The sequence below is a fragment of the Bos grunniens genome, chromosome X, assembly GCF_055505025.1.
Source record: "Bos grunniens cultivar Pamir isolate PY7600 chromosome X, Bosgru_T2T1.0, whole genome shotgun sequence".
In the NCBI taxonomy this organism is placed as follows: domain Eukaryota; kingdom Metazoa; phylum Chordata; class Mammalia; order Artiodactyla; family Bovidae; genus Bos; species Bos grunniens.
In genome coordinates this window covers 108,756,567-108,773,073 of record NC_141194.1, presented here as the reverse complement: position 1 = coordinate 108,773,073, position 16,507 = coordinate 108,756,567, and the positions used below count along the sequence as shown (strand labels likewise).

The 16,507-nt window shown below is 43.5% G+C and overlaps 1 long non-coding RNA gene across 2 annotated transcripts; it reads right to left on the bottom strand.

Moving 5' to 3' along the window:
• Positions 1-1,337: 1,337 nt before the first annotated feature.
• On the bottom strand, positions 1,338-11,610 carry LOC147341129 (uncharacterized). 2 transcript variants are annotated; one of them, XR_015158256.1, is made up of 3 exons: positions 11,432-11,610; positions 11,036-11,250; positions 1,338-1,864 (listed from the first exon to the last, which is right to left on the bottom strand). It is a non-coding gene; the product is annotated as an uncharacterized LOC147341129 (long non-coding RNA). The 2 variants fall into 2 exon arrangements; XR_015158255.1 differs by lacking the exon at positions 1,338-1,864 and having other exon boundaries at positions 10,827-11,250.
• Between the last annotated feature and the right edge of the window lie 4,897 nt (positions 11,611-16,507).

Sequence of the window (16,507 nt, the reverse complement as noted above, 5' to 3'; positions counted from 1 at the left end):
AGCCCTATGCATTTAGCCATTGATGTGCTTCATTTCAACCCACCCTGCTCCGAGGCAACAGGTGTAGCTCAGCCTTGCTTGGTGCCTCAGATGGCCCCATTCACAAGCAGCCAACTGTCAATGAGTGACAATTGGTTGTCCTGCTCAGTTATTGATCAGCACCACAGTGGGCCCTGCCCCCAGTTAGTGTCAAGAAGGGAGTATAAGGGAAGTGATAAAAGAAGACTGGTGTGGTGGTCATCAGCTGGAAAGTGAGAGAAGAGGCAGATTCAGGCATTCTTTGGAGGGCCTATAGATCAACCATCCTTGGGCCAGTGGGTGAGCTGGAGGGCCCAGGGAATAGACTGGGGATGACATTCTGTAGTGCTCCAGAGCCCTCATTAAGGCCCTCCAGTAGCATTGGCCCAGGCCTTGAAGAGTGTGAACCTCTCCCCAATCTGCGTCTCTGCAACCTACTAGCAGTGGCCATCTTCCTGGGCCTCATTCTCTGAGAATGGTCTCCTCACTTGGACAGCCTGAGGAGACAGGGCCTATTTGGTTGGGTGCCTGGCTCGATCAAGGATGAGAGCTGGGCAGAATGTGGGAACCTTGCCCTGAAGGAGGTGCCAAATGATATCTGTTTCTGCTTTTCCGGGATGGGACATTTCAAGGTGAAAATTGTGCCTTGAGACTTTGCCCTCTCTTGACAGGGCAAGAATGACAGAAAATAACATTCATCTGGTAGAGATATACAGGAACATTATTACATGACCATGACCTAACTTTAAGCACAAAGGATATGAAACCAAGAAGTCTGTAACAACTTACCACAACTCTCTCTGACATTTGCTTTTAAATGTACTTAACTGAAAACGTTCAGTACCTTTGAGTTCTTAGGGCCAGAGTCACCCACATCCTTGTATGAATCTGTAATAAAGCTTTCCGTGTTCCAAACTCTATCATTTAGTTTTGTTGGGCCTCATTCTGCATCAAGCACATGGATTTGCAATTTTGATAACAACCATACTGTCGAAGGCCTGACTTGGCCTCTCTTAAACAACAGCAGAGACTGGCCAAGTGCTCACAGTCATCCACGACATACCCACTGACTAGGCTTGGGTAAACTTTAGCCATGCTTCTCTCCTCTGAACTACAGCTTTCCCCCATGATTGAGCAAGCGCTAAGAGTCAGACATTTCTGACTCTTTTAACAGCTCATTCTAAGAATCAGCTCACTACAGAAAGAAACACTTCCTGTCAAACTTCTCCACCATGCTGTCTGTTCATCCATCCCCAGCTCTTTCCCCATCACACACACACACACAGACTCACACACACAAAATTACACACACACACGCATTTGCTGTGTACCCTCTTTATCTTCCATGTTAACGAAATATCTTTTTCTGTTCCATTTTATGACACTTTAAGAACTTGTGTTCAAAGCATTCTCCCTATTGCAATCAGTTCATTTGTTCATTTGTGTCCAACTATGTGCAACTCAATGGACTGCAGCACAAAAGGATTCATTGTCCATCAAAACTCCCAGAGCTTGCTGTAATTCAAGTCCATCGAATCCCTGATGCCATCCAACCATCTCATCCTCTCTCATTCCCTTCTCCTTGGCCTTCATTCCTTCCTAGCATCAGGATCTTTTCCAATGAGACAGTTCTTTGAATCAGCTGGGCAAAGTCCTGGAGTTGGTGCTTAGGTGTCAGTTCTTCTAGTGAATAATCAGGACTGTTACCTGACGTCCATGGAGTGATGCCTGCATGGGCACAGGAGGGACTAGAGGAGCTACTCCACGTTCAAGGTCAGAAGTGGTGGCAGTGAGGAGATATACCTCATCCAAGGTAAGGAGAAGTGGTTCCGCTTTGCTGGAGCAGCTGTGAAGAGATACCCCAAATCCAAGTTAAGAGAAACCTACATAAGACGGTAGGTGTTGCAAGACAGCATCAGAGGGCAGACACACTGAAACCATAATCACAGATATCTAGACAATCTAATCACAATAGAACCACAGCCTTGTCCAACTCAGTGAAACTAAGCCAGGCCCTGTGGGTCCTCCCAAGTTGGGCGGGTCATGGTGGAGAGTTCTGACAGAATGTGGTCCACTGGAGAAGGGAAGGGCAATCCACTTCCGTATTCTTGCCTTGAGATCCACATGAACAGGATGAAAAGGCAAAATGATAGGATACTGAAAGAGAAACTCCCGAGGTCAGTAGGTGCCCAATATGCTACTGGAGATCAATAGAGAAATAAGTCCAGAAAGAATGAAGGGATTGAGCCAAAGCAAAAACAATACCCAGTTGTGAATGTGACTGGTGACAGAAGAAAGGTCCAATGCTATAAAAAGCAATATAGCATAGGAACGTGGAATGTTAAGTCCATGAATCAAGGCAAATTGGAAGTGGTCAAACAGGAGATGGCAAGAGTGAACATCAAAATTTTAAGTATCAGTGAACTAAAATGGACTGGAATTGGTGAAATTAACTCAGAGGACCATTATTTCTACTACAGTGAGCAGGAATCTCTCAGAAGAAATGGAGTAGCCATCATGGTCAACAAAAAGAGTCCAAAATGCAGTAGCTGGATGCAATCTCAAAAACTATAGAAAGATCTCGGTTCATTTCCAGGGGAAACCATTCAATATCACAGTAATCCAAGTCTATGCCCCAACAAGTAACAATGAAGAAGCTGAATTTGAATGGTTCTATGAAGACCGACAAACCCTTTAGAACCAACACCCAAAAAAGATGTCCTTTACGTTATAGTCGACTAGAATGCAAAAGTAAGAAGTCAAGAAACACCTGGAGTAACAGTAAAATATGGCTCTGGAGTATGGAAAGAAGCAGGGCAAAGGCTAAGAGAGTTTTGCAAAGATCACACACTGGTCATAGCAAAAACCCTCTTCCAACAACACAAGAAAAGACTCTATACATGGACACCAGCAGATGGTCAACACTGAAATCAGATTGATTTTATCGTTTGCAGCTAAAGATGGAGAAGTTCTATACAGTCAGCAAAATAAGACTGGGAGCTGACTGTGGCTCAGGACATGAGCTCCTTATTGCCAAATTCAGATTTAAATTGAAGAAAGTAGGGAAAACCACTAGAGTATTCAGGGATGACATAAATCCAGTCCCTTAAGATTATACAGTGGAAGTTAGAAATAGATTTAAGGGACTAGACATGACAGATAGAGTGCCTGATGAACTATGGATAGAGGTTCGTTACATTGTACAGGAGACAGGGATCAAGACCATCCCCATGGAAAAGAAAGGCCAAAATCAAAAGGTCTGTCTGGGGAGGCCTTACAAATAGTTGTGAAAAGAAGAGAAGTGAAAAGCACAGGAGAAAAGGAAAGATATAAGCATCTGAATGCAGAGTTCCAAAGAATAAAAAGAAGAGATTAGAAAGCCTTCCTCAGTATTCAATGCAAAGAAATAGAGGAAAACAACGGAATGGGATAGACTAGATGTATCTTCAATAAAATTCGAGATACCAAGGGAACATTTCAGGCAAAGATGGGCACGATAAAGGACAGAAATTTTATGGACCTAACAGAAGCAGAAGATATTAAGAAGAGGTGGTAAGAATACCCAGAAGAACTGTACGAAAAAAAAAATCTTCCTGACAATGATAATTATGATGGTGTGATCATACAACTAGGGCCAGATATCCTGGAATGTGAAGTCAAGTGGGCCTTAGAAAGCATCACTATCAACAAGGCTAGTGGCGGTGATGGAACTCCAGTTGAGCTATTTCAAATCCTGAAAGATGATGCAGTGAAAGTGCTGCACTCAATATGCCAGCTAATTTGGATAACTCAGCAGTGGCCACAGGACTGCAAAAGGTCAGTTTTCAGTCCAACCTCCAAGAAAGGCAACGCCAAAGAATGCTCAAAATACTGCACAATTGCAGTCATCTCACATGCTGGTAAAGTAATTCTTAAAATTCTCCAAAGCAGTCTTCAGCAATATGTAAATCATGAACTTCCAGATGTTCAAGCTGGTTATAGAAAAGGCAGAGGAATCAGAGATCAAATTGCCAACATTTGCTGGATCATGGAAAAATCAAGAGAGTTCCATAAAAAAATATCTATTTCTTCTTTATTTTTTTTCTTTATTTTTTTTAAATTTTATTTTATTTTTAAACTTTACATAATTGTATTAGTTTTGCCAAATATCAAAATGAATCCATCACAGGTATACATGTGCTCCCCATCCTGAACCCTCCTCCCTCCTCCCTCCCCATTGAAACATGTAAAATATCATGTATGAAACGAGATGCCAGTCCAGGTTTGATACACGATACTGGATGCATGGGGCTATTTTTTCTTTATTGACTATGCCAAAGCCTTTGACTGTGAGGATCACAGTAAACTGTGGAAAACTCTGAAAGAGATGGGAATACCAGACCACCTGACCTGCCTCTTGAGAAACCTCTATGCAGGTCAGGAAGCAACAGTTAGAACTGGACATGGAACAAAAGACTGGTTCCAAGTATGAAAAAGAGTACATCAAGGCTGTATATTGTCACTCTGCTTATGTAATTTATATGCAGAGTGCATCATGAGAAAGGCTGGGCTGGAGGAAGCACAAGCTGGACTCAAGATTGCCGGGAGAAATATCAATAAGCTCAGATATGCAGATGACACCACCCTTATAGCAGAAAGTGAAGAAGAACTAAAGAGCCTGTTGAAAGTGAAAGAAGAGAGTGAAAAAGTTGGCTTAAAGCTCAACATTCAGAAAGCGAAGACCATGGCATCTATTCCCATCACTTCATGGGAAGTAGATGGGGAAACAGTGGCTGAGTTTATTTTTCTGGGGTAGAAAATCACTGCAGATGGTGACAGCAGCCATGAAATTAAAGGAAGCTTACTCCTTGGAAGTAGAGTTAGGACTAACCTAGACAGCATATTAAAAAACAGAGACTCTGTGGGAGATGGTGGGGTGATTTGGGGGAATGGCATTGAAACATGTATAATATCATATATGAAATGAATTGGCAGTCCAGGTTCAACGCATGATACAGGATACTTGGGTCTGGTGCACGGGGATGACCCAGAGGGATGGTACGGGGAGGTAGGTGGGAGGGGGGTACAGGATGGGGAACTCAAGTACACCTGTGACAGATTCATGTTGATGTTTAGCAAAACCAATAACATATGTAAAGTAATTAACCTCCCATTAAAATAAATAAATTTATATTAAAAATAAAAACTAAAAAGCAGAGACATTACTTTGGCAACAATGGTCTGCCTAGTCAAGGCTATGGTTTTTCGAGTGGTCAGCTAATGACTGAGAGTTTGGACTATAAAAAAGCTGAGCGCCAAAGAACTGATGCCTTTGAACTGTGGTGTTGGAGAAGACTCTTGAGAGTTCCTTGGACTGCAAGGAGATCCAACCAGTCCATCCTAATGGATATCAGTCCTGAGTGTTCATTGGAAAGACTGATGTTGAAACTGAAAATCCAATATTTTGGCCACCTGATGCGAAGAGCTGACTCCTTTATAAAGACCCTGATGCTGGGAAATATTGAGGGCAGGAGAAGAAGACGATGACAGAGGAAGAGATGGTTAGATGGCATCACCAACAAAATGGACATGGGTTTGGGTGGACTTCACGAGTTGGTGATGGACAGGGAGGCCTGCTGTGCTGCGGATCATGGTGTCGCAAAGAATCAGACAAGACAGACAAACTGAACCGACTTCCTCTCAGTCTTTCAGTGGAGACCAGTCCTTCTCTTTTTTCATTTGTCTCTGCCTCTCTGAATTTAAGTGCATCAATTATCTTTTATGGTCTTGAAGGGGTTATCTTGTGGGGGAGCATCACTGTGCAATCTGTACCATAGTCAACGGGGGCTTGGGGTCGGGGTGGGGCTAAATTTGATGGACTACAAGTCACATCTTTCCTTAGGGTGTGCCAGCACCTATAGGTGGGAAGTTCAGTGGTACCAGGTCTGAATCCAGATGTGAGGCAGAGACTTCCTTTTCCTCAATAGCTTTCACTGTCCTATTGGGGGCAGGGTGGGGTACCAAGTTTCTGGAGCAGAAGCCCTGAATGTCAGACCAGATCTGGCTGTGTCCCCTCAAGTATGTACGCTCCCCTCTCCCAGAACTGCAACCCTTGCCACAGAGGGTCAAGAGGAGCATGTTCTGGTTAGAAAAATAACAAAAGTAGCAAATCTCCAGGCTGGCTGCTTACAGAGATCCAGGCTACCTCCCACTTGCCATCTGTGCCATCACCATCAGTAGCATCTCCTGCCCTGCTTAACATACGTTCTGGTCTGAGACCTCTTGGTCCCTCACAGCTGATCACTTCCCCCAGCTTCTGCTATCCCTGCCCTGTTGAAGAGGTGTGCTATTGGGCAGGTGAGGCCCGCATGGGCTCTGGGCACATACTGGGTCCTCTGCTGTGGCAATCTGGCCTCCATCAGAGATCAGGACTTCTACTGATACGCTGCCTATGTAAGTGCCCTCCATGAGCATGACTCAGGCTCTTCCACACTCATGCCACCCTGGGCCAGATGCACCTCAGTTTCCCACATCCCAATTGTCTTCCAGGTCATGCCAGCCCCTGCTCCAGTGCACGTCGGCCACACAGAGGAAGCAGGGCGTGTGTAAGTTTGCGCAGTTGTGGGGAAAACAGGCATCCACAAATGCGGTCTCAATCTGTCCTCTTCATTGTGGCTTGGGAGCAAGCTCCTGAGCACATGCTCCTGGAGGGGGGATGTCCAGGCTTCCCAAGACCTCCTGTTAGTCCACATAGCCCTGCAACCATCTAAGGGTGTTTCCCTTCCCTGTGTCATACCCCTGGACTTGTGTGTCCAATATATGGCTCGAACCACTCACACCCAGGGCATATCTCCAACCGTGTAATCTCCCTTATATTCTGAGTCCTCTCCTATGGGCACACGTCAGGACTTCAATCATCCTTTTCCCTTCATACCCTGTTCCCTGTGGATCTGTCTTTGAGAGTAAGTTTGGGAATCTTTCTGCATGTTCGAATTAGTTTTTTGAGCTAATTGTTTTACATGTTGATGGATTCTTTTTATTTTTTTTCATTTGAGGATATTTGATTTACCATGTTGTGTTTCAGGTGTCCAGCAAAGTGATTCAGCTTTACATATACATGTATTTATGCTGGCCACTTGGCTCAGTTGTTAAAGAATCACCCTGCAATGAAGGAGATTTGGGTTCAGTCCCTGGGTTGGGAAGATATGCTCAGAGGGACATGACAAGCCTCTGCAGTTATCTTGCCTGGAGAATCCCAAGGACAGAGGAGCCTAGCAGGCTACCGTCCATAGAGTCACAAAGAGTAGGGCACATCTGAATCAACTGAGCTTGCACAGGCACAAATACATATATCTATTCCTTTACAAATTCTTTTTCCATTTATGTTGTTACAGAATTTATAGCAGAGTTGCCTGTGGTTTTGTAGGAGGTCCTTGTTGGTTATCTATTTTATATATAGTGGTGTCTATATATATGTTAATCCCCAACTCCCAATTTGTCCACTTGCCCCAATTTGCCATTTGATAACCATCAGCATGGCTTCTATGTAGATGTGTTTTTGATATTCTTTGGGAGAGGCAGTTTAATCATTTGAAGTCGTCCTACATTTCTATTTTTGCTCTGGTTGCCTATGCTTTCGGTGTCACATACATAAAATCACCTCTAAGACCAATGTTTACAACTTCTCCTGGATGTTTTCTTCTATTTGATTTACAGTTTCAGATCTTGCATTTAAATCTTTAATCAAATCCGAGTTTAGTTTTTTATGTGATATAAGGTAAGGATCATATTTCAATCTTTTGCATTCAGATTTCTAGTTGCCTACGGCAGATAACTGAAGAGATGGTGAGGTGAAAATTAATCATGATCATCTCAAGGCAGTAATGAGTGACAAGCCTGTAGGAAAGTCACTGGAGTGAGGGACATGGCTAGGAGTATTTAAAGTTTGGGGACTCCCAGTTGATTCCCGCTGATACATGGATGTGATCCTGGGCAGATACGTTCTGACCCTAGGCACATAGACTTGCTCTTGACTTCTGCCAGTCAAGAGAAGCCTCAGGACCAGCAGTACTGTGCACTCATCGTGAGTCCATGGGCACTGCTTTGGCTTTTGCATTTGGTGTCATGCAAATGGGTGGTCTTAATACAAAGACATAGAGATTCTCTTGACTACTGATAAAATAAGCTTCTCATTTAAGTTCCTTTGACTTCTGATCCACTCTCTAGTTTACCAGTTTTACTATATTTTCAAACAGATTCTTGGACATACTTGGCAGAAGTGAGTGATTCTCTCCCTTACAGTCTTAGATAATCCAACTTCTGATAATATTGTATATCACCACACTGTTGATTTCTAATGCATTTACCACTCTGGCATGCATTTCTGATTAGATAAATACTTAAAAATCTACCTACAAACTGCACATAATTAACTGCAATTGATTAGAGAACGTGAAAATAGTAATACACAAGAGAATCATTAAGAACATTTCCTTGGGAGCTGACCATTAGGCTGGCCTCAGATGGTTGCTAGTTTCTGAGTTGCAGAAGATAGGATGGACACAGGCATACAGGAAAGTAGAAAGCCTTAGGGAAATCATTGTATCAATCAATAGAGGTTGTTATGGCCACAGCTAGAGGGGTCAGTTGAAATCTATTCATAGTGAACCTGTATAAGTGGAATTATAAAGAGTTTCTACTACTCTTTGTGAGTGCTAATGAGCAAACCCCCCACCCCCATACAACACAGCATGTGCAATAGGACTTTTCATGTTTGAATCACAATATACTGTCCTTTTCCAGGAGAGCTACAGGCGTCTGATATTGATTGATTATTGTTGATCTAAATGGATATACCCTTTCTGAACTCATGACTTAGTGTTTATGGTTTTCTCTTTTAACCCTAAGAGTCTTTGGATCCTTTTTAAACTCTATGCATCCTCAATTTTTTCTGCAAGGTGGCAGTATACCACGGATATTAAAATATATACCAGCGCTACTTTATCGAACCAAGGCCCCCTAACCTTCACTTTTGGTCCATCTCAGGACCTTCCTGATAGCTCAGTTGGGAAAGATTCTGCCTGCAAAGCTGTAGACATCAGTTCAATTCCTGGGTAGGGAAGCTCTGCTGGAGAAGGGATAAGCTACCCACTCTACCATTCTTTGGTTCCCCTTGTGGCTCAGCTGGTGCAGAATCCGGCTTCAATGTGGGATGCCTCAGCTTGATCCATGGGTTGGGAAGATCCCCTGGGGTAAGGAAAGGCTAAACACTCCAGTATTCTGGCCTGGAGAAATCCATGGACTGTATAGTCCATGAGGTCACCAAAGGTCGGACACGACTGAGCAACTTTCACTTTCAGCTCTTCAGGCCTAGTCATCTGTTACCTTCCCCTAACAGAAAGTATTTCAGTCAGTCCTACAACAGGGCATTAAAGTGTGATAGTGATAAATAGTGATAATATATACAGATCTGGAATCACAGCACCCACCTCTAAGGTTTCTCTGTCCATATCATCCTGGTAGCTGCTTACCTGACTAATTTTCACAGGCAGGGTTGATAGTTCTCCCACTTCCTTTAAAAGGACAACAAACTTAGGGTCTCCTTCAATCTTAAATGATTTTAAATCACATTCAGTGACTGACTTTGAATCATCAACTGTCTCTCAGGAGTTAAAGTGCCAGAAAGATTTAACTATGTTGCTGCAGTCCATATAAACGATACCACGGTATTGACTTAAAATCTGAACTCAATTCTTTTGATGCTGATGGTGAAACTCTGTTTTAATTGTTTCTAAAATGTTTTCTGAAAACACACGGGATTCCTCTGGTAGAGACTCTGCCTTAAATATCTCCATATTTGATTGATTTCTCCTTGAAACTATTCAAACACTTCAAAACTAAAGTTGACACCAAATTAAATATTCGATACTCTTCTTTTTAAACCACGAAAATTTGTAGAACTTGGACTAACAAAAGAGTTTATTGGGGAAGAATGTTTTATGACTGAAGTTATTTAGAAATACTAGGGGATGGTGATAAGTATAAGACCACATTTTACACAGTCTTATATTAATACATTTATCAAAAGTCTCTGTCCTGACTTCTCTGGCCGCCCAGTGGTTAGGACTCCATGCTTTCACTAGAAGGGGAACCGGTTCAATCCCTGGTCAGGGAACTAAGATCCCACAAAATACATGATGCCCCACCCCGAAAATATTAGCTGTGTGTCATGATCATGTTAGTCATCTGCACCAGGATTGGGCCACCTCCACTGCCCTGCCCTTGGGAACACACTGCTCCCACAAATTTCTTAGGATAACAGTGGCCTAATTGTTATTTGGTTTGATCCCTCCAAATATTATTTTATTCTTTGGGAGTGCTAATTGTGGGTTTTAGTTGTTTCCACATTTTGTGCCTCCTGAGCACCCTTAGATGACAGCATAGGTGAGTGATGCACAAAGCCGGTTATGACATAAGTGGCCAGGAGGTGATTTCTGCCTGCCTCACTCAGGGAAGTATGACGTTCACCATCCCCATGTGAAGCCCTCTTCCCATCTGGGTTCTGGCAGTCTAGACAGTAATGTCAGTCCACACCCCAAACTATGGCAGTAACACCGCACCACTACTCCTTGCCGCTGAGATCAATTTATAAGCAGGGTTATTCACCTTCAGTGCAGACTCCTGACCCAGTCGAGACCTCTGCTCTCTGGCTTACTGGGGACCAGAGGGCCTGTTCCCTCAGCTCTTGAGACCCCACATCCCTCCCCACTCAGGTGCCCACCTCTGCTTCCTTCCCTCCCTTCCCATTAGAAAATTCTCACACCCACAAATATCATCTTTTCACCATTTAATGTGTATTTTAATCACAGCCATCAGTTTACAATGTTAGTGTGAGGGTCAGTCTTTTCCTGGTTGGCCATTTCTATGAAAGCAGACCTCTGGAGACATAATTCTAAACTCTCTGACATTTTATGTTCAGTTACTGGCTGCACAGTTTGTACTTTTCCAGAATCTCCCGTTCTGGGGTGGCTGAGCTTACCTTCTCTCTTGATTCTGCCTCCTTCTTTGACTCTGCCTCATATTTTCGTACCCTTTTTGGCTTTGATTCGTTTCTTACATGCACAGGAACAGAAAAAAAAAACAGTTTGGTTTTCTTGTTTTCTTCACCTTCTTAGACTGAGCGGCATATGATCAGATTTTATTTCTCAAGGTTCCTTTCAGAGGTCGTCTGACCCTCATGGTCATAATCCGTGCCTTGAAAGACAAGAGAAGGGTGTTAGTTTTGAGGAAAGGTTATAACATCTGAGTTGGAAGTGAGATTTCATGAAAAAGGATGTGGGCTGATGAGGGCTTTTGTGGCAGGCAAGGGAAGTGTAGAGGTCTTGAGCAGCAAAGTCAATAGAGAACGTGGGGAACATAGATGGAATCATCTTACCTTCACACTGCCTCTGTATCTCTGTGGACAAAGGGTCTTCTTTCGTCTTTTCACCCTTGAAGCACACCGCATTGGACCTCTTCCTGTCTGCGGTGTCTTCCTTGTTACCTTATGATGATAGCATGACATGGCCTAACCCAGAATGTCTGCCTCTGACCTCCCTATATATACCTTCTCAGGACAATGAGGAGCCACACCCTTCAATCTGATTGGTCAGCTAGGCACTCCCCCAGCCAATGGTGGCTTTGAAGTCTTAGACATCACAATGTACCACTGTGCCCATCAACATGGGTTAGTGGTTGCTGAGGGAGCCCATGATACAACTTTTTCACCCCTGACCTCTGTGTGTCTGATTCTGGGGAGTGGTGATTCAGGGGCATGGTGTTTCTTCTCATGACCCTCAGACTTTCCTTCAGTACCCTTTATTCTTTGACTTATATGTCCCCCTTCAACACTCCTGCCACCTCCATCACTGTATGAAGCTCTACCAAACACTTTTCACTCCAAATCTGTTCCTCAGAGTCGTCTAGTCATTTCAACTTTTGACCACCCTCTTCCTAGTGGGGGTTCTTGAGGGGCTTAAGGAACTTAAGAGCAAACACTTAACATGGAAAAAGGTAATTAAGAACATGTTGGATGTTTTTGCTACTCCAATGAGCTTTAGAGACCCCAAGACTTGGTGAATCCTCAGACTGTTGCCCCAAGATCTGTACACCATCTCCATGAAATTACACATCAGAGCCAAAAGTCATAAATGTCTCCTCCAATAATATTGTTGGGGACATTTCAACTCTCATATTCGGTAGGGAAACTCAACTTGCCCCATCTACCAAAAATACATTGCCGATTAAAAAAAAATAATAATAAGGTGTCCAAAGGCAAGAGTCAGATGACCAATGCACCACTGTCTCTTGATTGAATCTCTCCCCAGGGGTCCCTCATTGACCTTTATCATCATGTAGGGCCCAATGTGGAGATGACCAATAGCTGAGCAGGAGAAGTACCAGTAGGTATCTCACTGATAGTTGATTGCTTATTTGCAGGGCCTTTCAATGCACTGTCCAATTGCTGGGCAAGACCTGTTCCTTAGTAACAGGATGTGGAGTAATACGCCAAAACAATGGCTACCTGGAGTGGCTGTGCTCAAGCTGCTCTGTTCCACAAGGATATTTGGGTCCAGTGTGCGTTAATCTTTTTGACTGACTCCTTTCCCACCGCACATTTTGATTTCACATGCTTGTTTAACATTTGTACATCATTCTTTTCATTGTATTCCCAGTCATGCCAGTCTGAAGTGCTTATCTATATGCCCCTCCAACAGCTGCCACATGATTGCATGTGCTGCATATATAATAGCTAATATTTCAAAGCCAACAAGAGTGTAAACACCAGCCCACATTGAGAATTACTTTGACTAACCTTAACCTCACAGTCATTCTTATTCTATTCACAATGTAACAGAGCAGAGTGAGAAGAGCCCTATGCAGTTAGCCATTGATGTGCTTCATTTCAACCCACCCTGTTCCTAGGCAACTGGTGCAGCTCAGCCTTGCTTGGTGCCTCAGATGGCCCCATTCACAAGCATTCAACTGTCAATGAGTGACCATTCGCTGTTCTGCTCAGCTATTCATCAGCACCAGAATGGCCCATGCCCCCAGTTAGTGTCAAGAAGGGAGTATTGGGGAAGTGATTAAGTAAGGGTGGTGTGGGGATCATCAGCTGGAAAGTGAGAGAAGAGGCAGATTTAGGCATTCTTTTTGGGGGCTTGGGGATCACCCAGCCTTAGGCCATTGGGTGAGCTGGAGGTCCCAGGGAATAGACTGGGGACGACATCCTCTAGTGCTCCAGAGCCCTCACTAAGGCCTTCCAGTAGTCTTGGCCCAGGCCTTGAGGAGCGGTGAACCTCACCCCATCCGTGTCTCTGCAATCTACTAGCAGTGGCCATCTTCCTGGGCCTCAGTCTCTGAGAACTGGTATCCTCACTTGGACAGCCTGAAGAGACAGGACCTTTTGGATTGGGTGCCTGGCTCCAATAAGGATGAGAGCTGGGCAGAATGTGGAAACCTTGCCCTGAAGGAGCTGCCAAATGAGATCTGTTTCTGCTTATCCAGGATGGGGCATTTCAAGGTGAAAGTTGTGCCTTGAGACTTTGCCCTCTCTTGACAGGGCAAGAATGACAGAAAATAACATTCATCTGGTAGAGATATATAGGAAAATTATTACCTGACCATGACCTACCTTTAAGCACAAAGGATGTGACACCAAGAAGTCTGTAACAACTTACCACAACTCTCTCTGACATTTGCTTTTAAATGTACTTAACTGAAAACGTTCAGTACCTTTGAGTTCTTAGAGCAAGAGCCACCCACATCCCTGTAGGAATCTGTAATAAACCTTTTCCTGTTCCAAACTCTAACATTTAGTTTTGATCGGCCTCATTCTGCATCAAGCATGTTGATTTACAATTATGATAACAACCATACTGTCGAAGGGCTGACTTGGCCTCTCTTAAACAACAGCAGAGACTGGCCAAGTGCTCAGAGTCATCCATAACATACCCACTGACTAGGCTTGGATAAACTTTAGCCATGCTTCTCTCCTCTGAACTTCAGCTTTCCCCCATGCTTGAGCATGTGCTAAGCATGAGACATTTCTGACTCGTTTAACAGCTCATTCTAAGAATCAGCTCACTACAGAAAGAAATACTTCCTGTCAAACTGCTCCATCATGCTGTCTGTTAATCCATCCCTACCTCTTTCCCCATCTCACACACAGAGACACACACAGACACACACGCTCACATACACTAACTTACACACACACACATAGTTGCTGTGCACCGTCCTTATCTTCCATGTTAATGAAATATCTTTTTCTGTTCCATTTTGAGACACATTAAGCACTTGTGTTCAAAGCATTCTCCCTATTGCAATCAGTTCATTTCATTTATTCAGTTGTGTACGACTGTGTGCATCCCCATGGACTACAGCACACCAGGATTCCTTGTCCACCACCAACTCCCAGAGCTTGCTGAAACTCAAGTCCATTGAATCCCTGATGCCATCCAACCATCTCATGCTCTCTCAACCCCTTCCCCTTGGCCTTCATTCCTTCGTTGCATCAGAGTCTTTTCCAATGAGACAGTTCTTTGCATCAGGTGGACAAAGTACTGGAGTTGCAGCTTCAGCGTCATCCTTCTAGTGAATAATCAGGACTGATACCACATGTCCATGGAGTGGTGGCTGCATGGGCACAGGAGGGACGAAAGGAGCTACTCCATGTTCAAGGTCAGGAGTGGTGGCAGTTAGGAAATATACCTCGTCCAAGGTAAGGTGCAGTGGCTGCGCTTTGCTGGAGCAGCCGTGAAGTGATACCACATGTCCAAGGTAAGAGAAACCCACGTAAGATGGTAGGTGTTGCAAGACGGCATCAGAGGGCAGACACAATGAAACCATAATCACAGAAATCTAATCAATCTAATCACACTAGAACCACAGCCTTGTCTAACTCAATGAAACTAAGCCAAGCCTTGTGGGGCCTCCCAAGTTGGGTGGGTCATGGTGGAGAGGTCTGAGAGAATGTGGTCCACTGGAGAAGGGAAGGGCAAAGCACTTCAGTATTCTTGCCTTGAGATCCGCATGAACAGTATGAAAAGGCAAAATGATATGATACTGAAAGAGGAACTCCCCAGGTCAGTAGGTGCCCAATATGCTACTGGAGATTGGTGGAAAATAACTCCAGAAAGAATGAAAGGATTGAGCCAAAGCAAAAACAATACCCAGTTGTGGATGTGACCGATGACAGAAGAAAAGTCCAATGCTATAAAGAGCAATATAGCATAGGAACGTGGAATGTTAAGTCCATGAATCAAGGCAAATTGTAAGTGGTCAAACAGGAGATGGCAAGAGTGAACGTTAACATCTAGGAATCAGTAAACTAAAATGGACTGGAATGGGTGAATTTAACTCAGATGACCCTTCTATCTACTACAGCGGGCAGGAATTCCTCAGAAGAAATGGAGTAGCCATCATGGTCAACCAAAGAGTCCAAAATGCAGTATCTGGATGAAATCTCAAAAACTATAGAATGATATCTATTCATTTCCAAGGGAAACCATTCAATATCACAGTAATCCAAGTCTATGCCCCAACAAGAAACGATGAGGAAGCTCAAGTTGAACACTTCTATGAAGACTGACAAGACCTTTTATAACTAACACCCCCAAAAGATATCCTTTACGTTATAATGGACTGGAATGCAAAAGTAGGAAGACAAAAAACACCTGGAGTAACAGGAAAATATGACGTGGAGTATGGAATGAAGCAGAGAAAAGGCTAAGAGAGTTTTGCAAAGAGAACACACTGGTCATAGCAAAAACCCTCTTCCAACAACACAAGAAAAGACTACACATGGACATCATCAGATGGTCAACACCTAAATCAGATTGATTATATTGTTTGCAGCCAAAGTTGGAGAAGCTCAAAAACTCCTAGAGGAGAACATAGGCAAAACACTCTCTGACATACATCACAGCAGGATCCTCTATGACCCACCTCCCAGAATATTGGAAATAAAAGCAAAAATAAACAAATGGGACCTAATTAAACTTAAAAGCTTCTGCACATCAAAGGAAACTATTAGCAAGGTGAAAAGACAGCCTTCAGAATGGGAGAAAATAATAGCAAATGAAGCAACCGACAAACAATTAATCTCAAAAATATACAAGCAACTCCCACAGCTCAACTCCAGAAAAATAAATGACCCAATCACAAAATGGGCCAAAGATCTAAATAGACATTTCTCCAAAGAAGACATACAGATGGCTAACAAACACATGAAAAGATGCTCAACATCACTCATTATCAGAGAAATGCAAATCAAAACCACTATGAGGTACCATTTCACACCAGTCAGAATGGCTGCGATCCAAAAGTCTACAAATAATAAATGCTGGAGAGGGTGTGGAGAAAAGGGAACCCTCTTACACTGTTGGTGGGAATGCAAACTAGTACAGCCACTATGGAGAACAGTGTGGAGATTCCTTAAAAAACTGGAAATAGAACTGCCTTATGATCC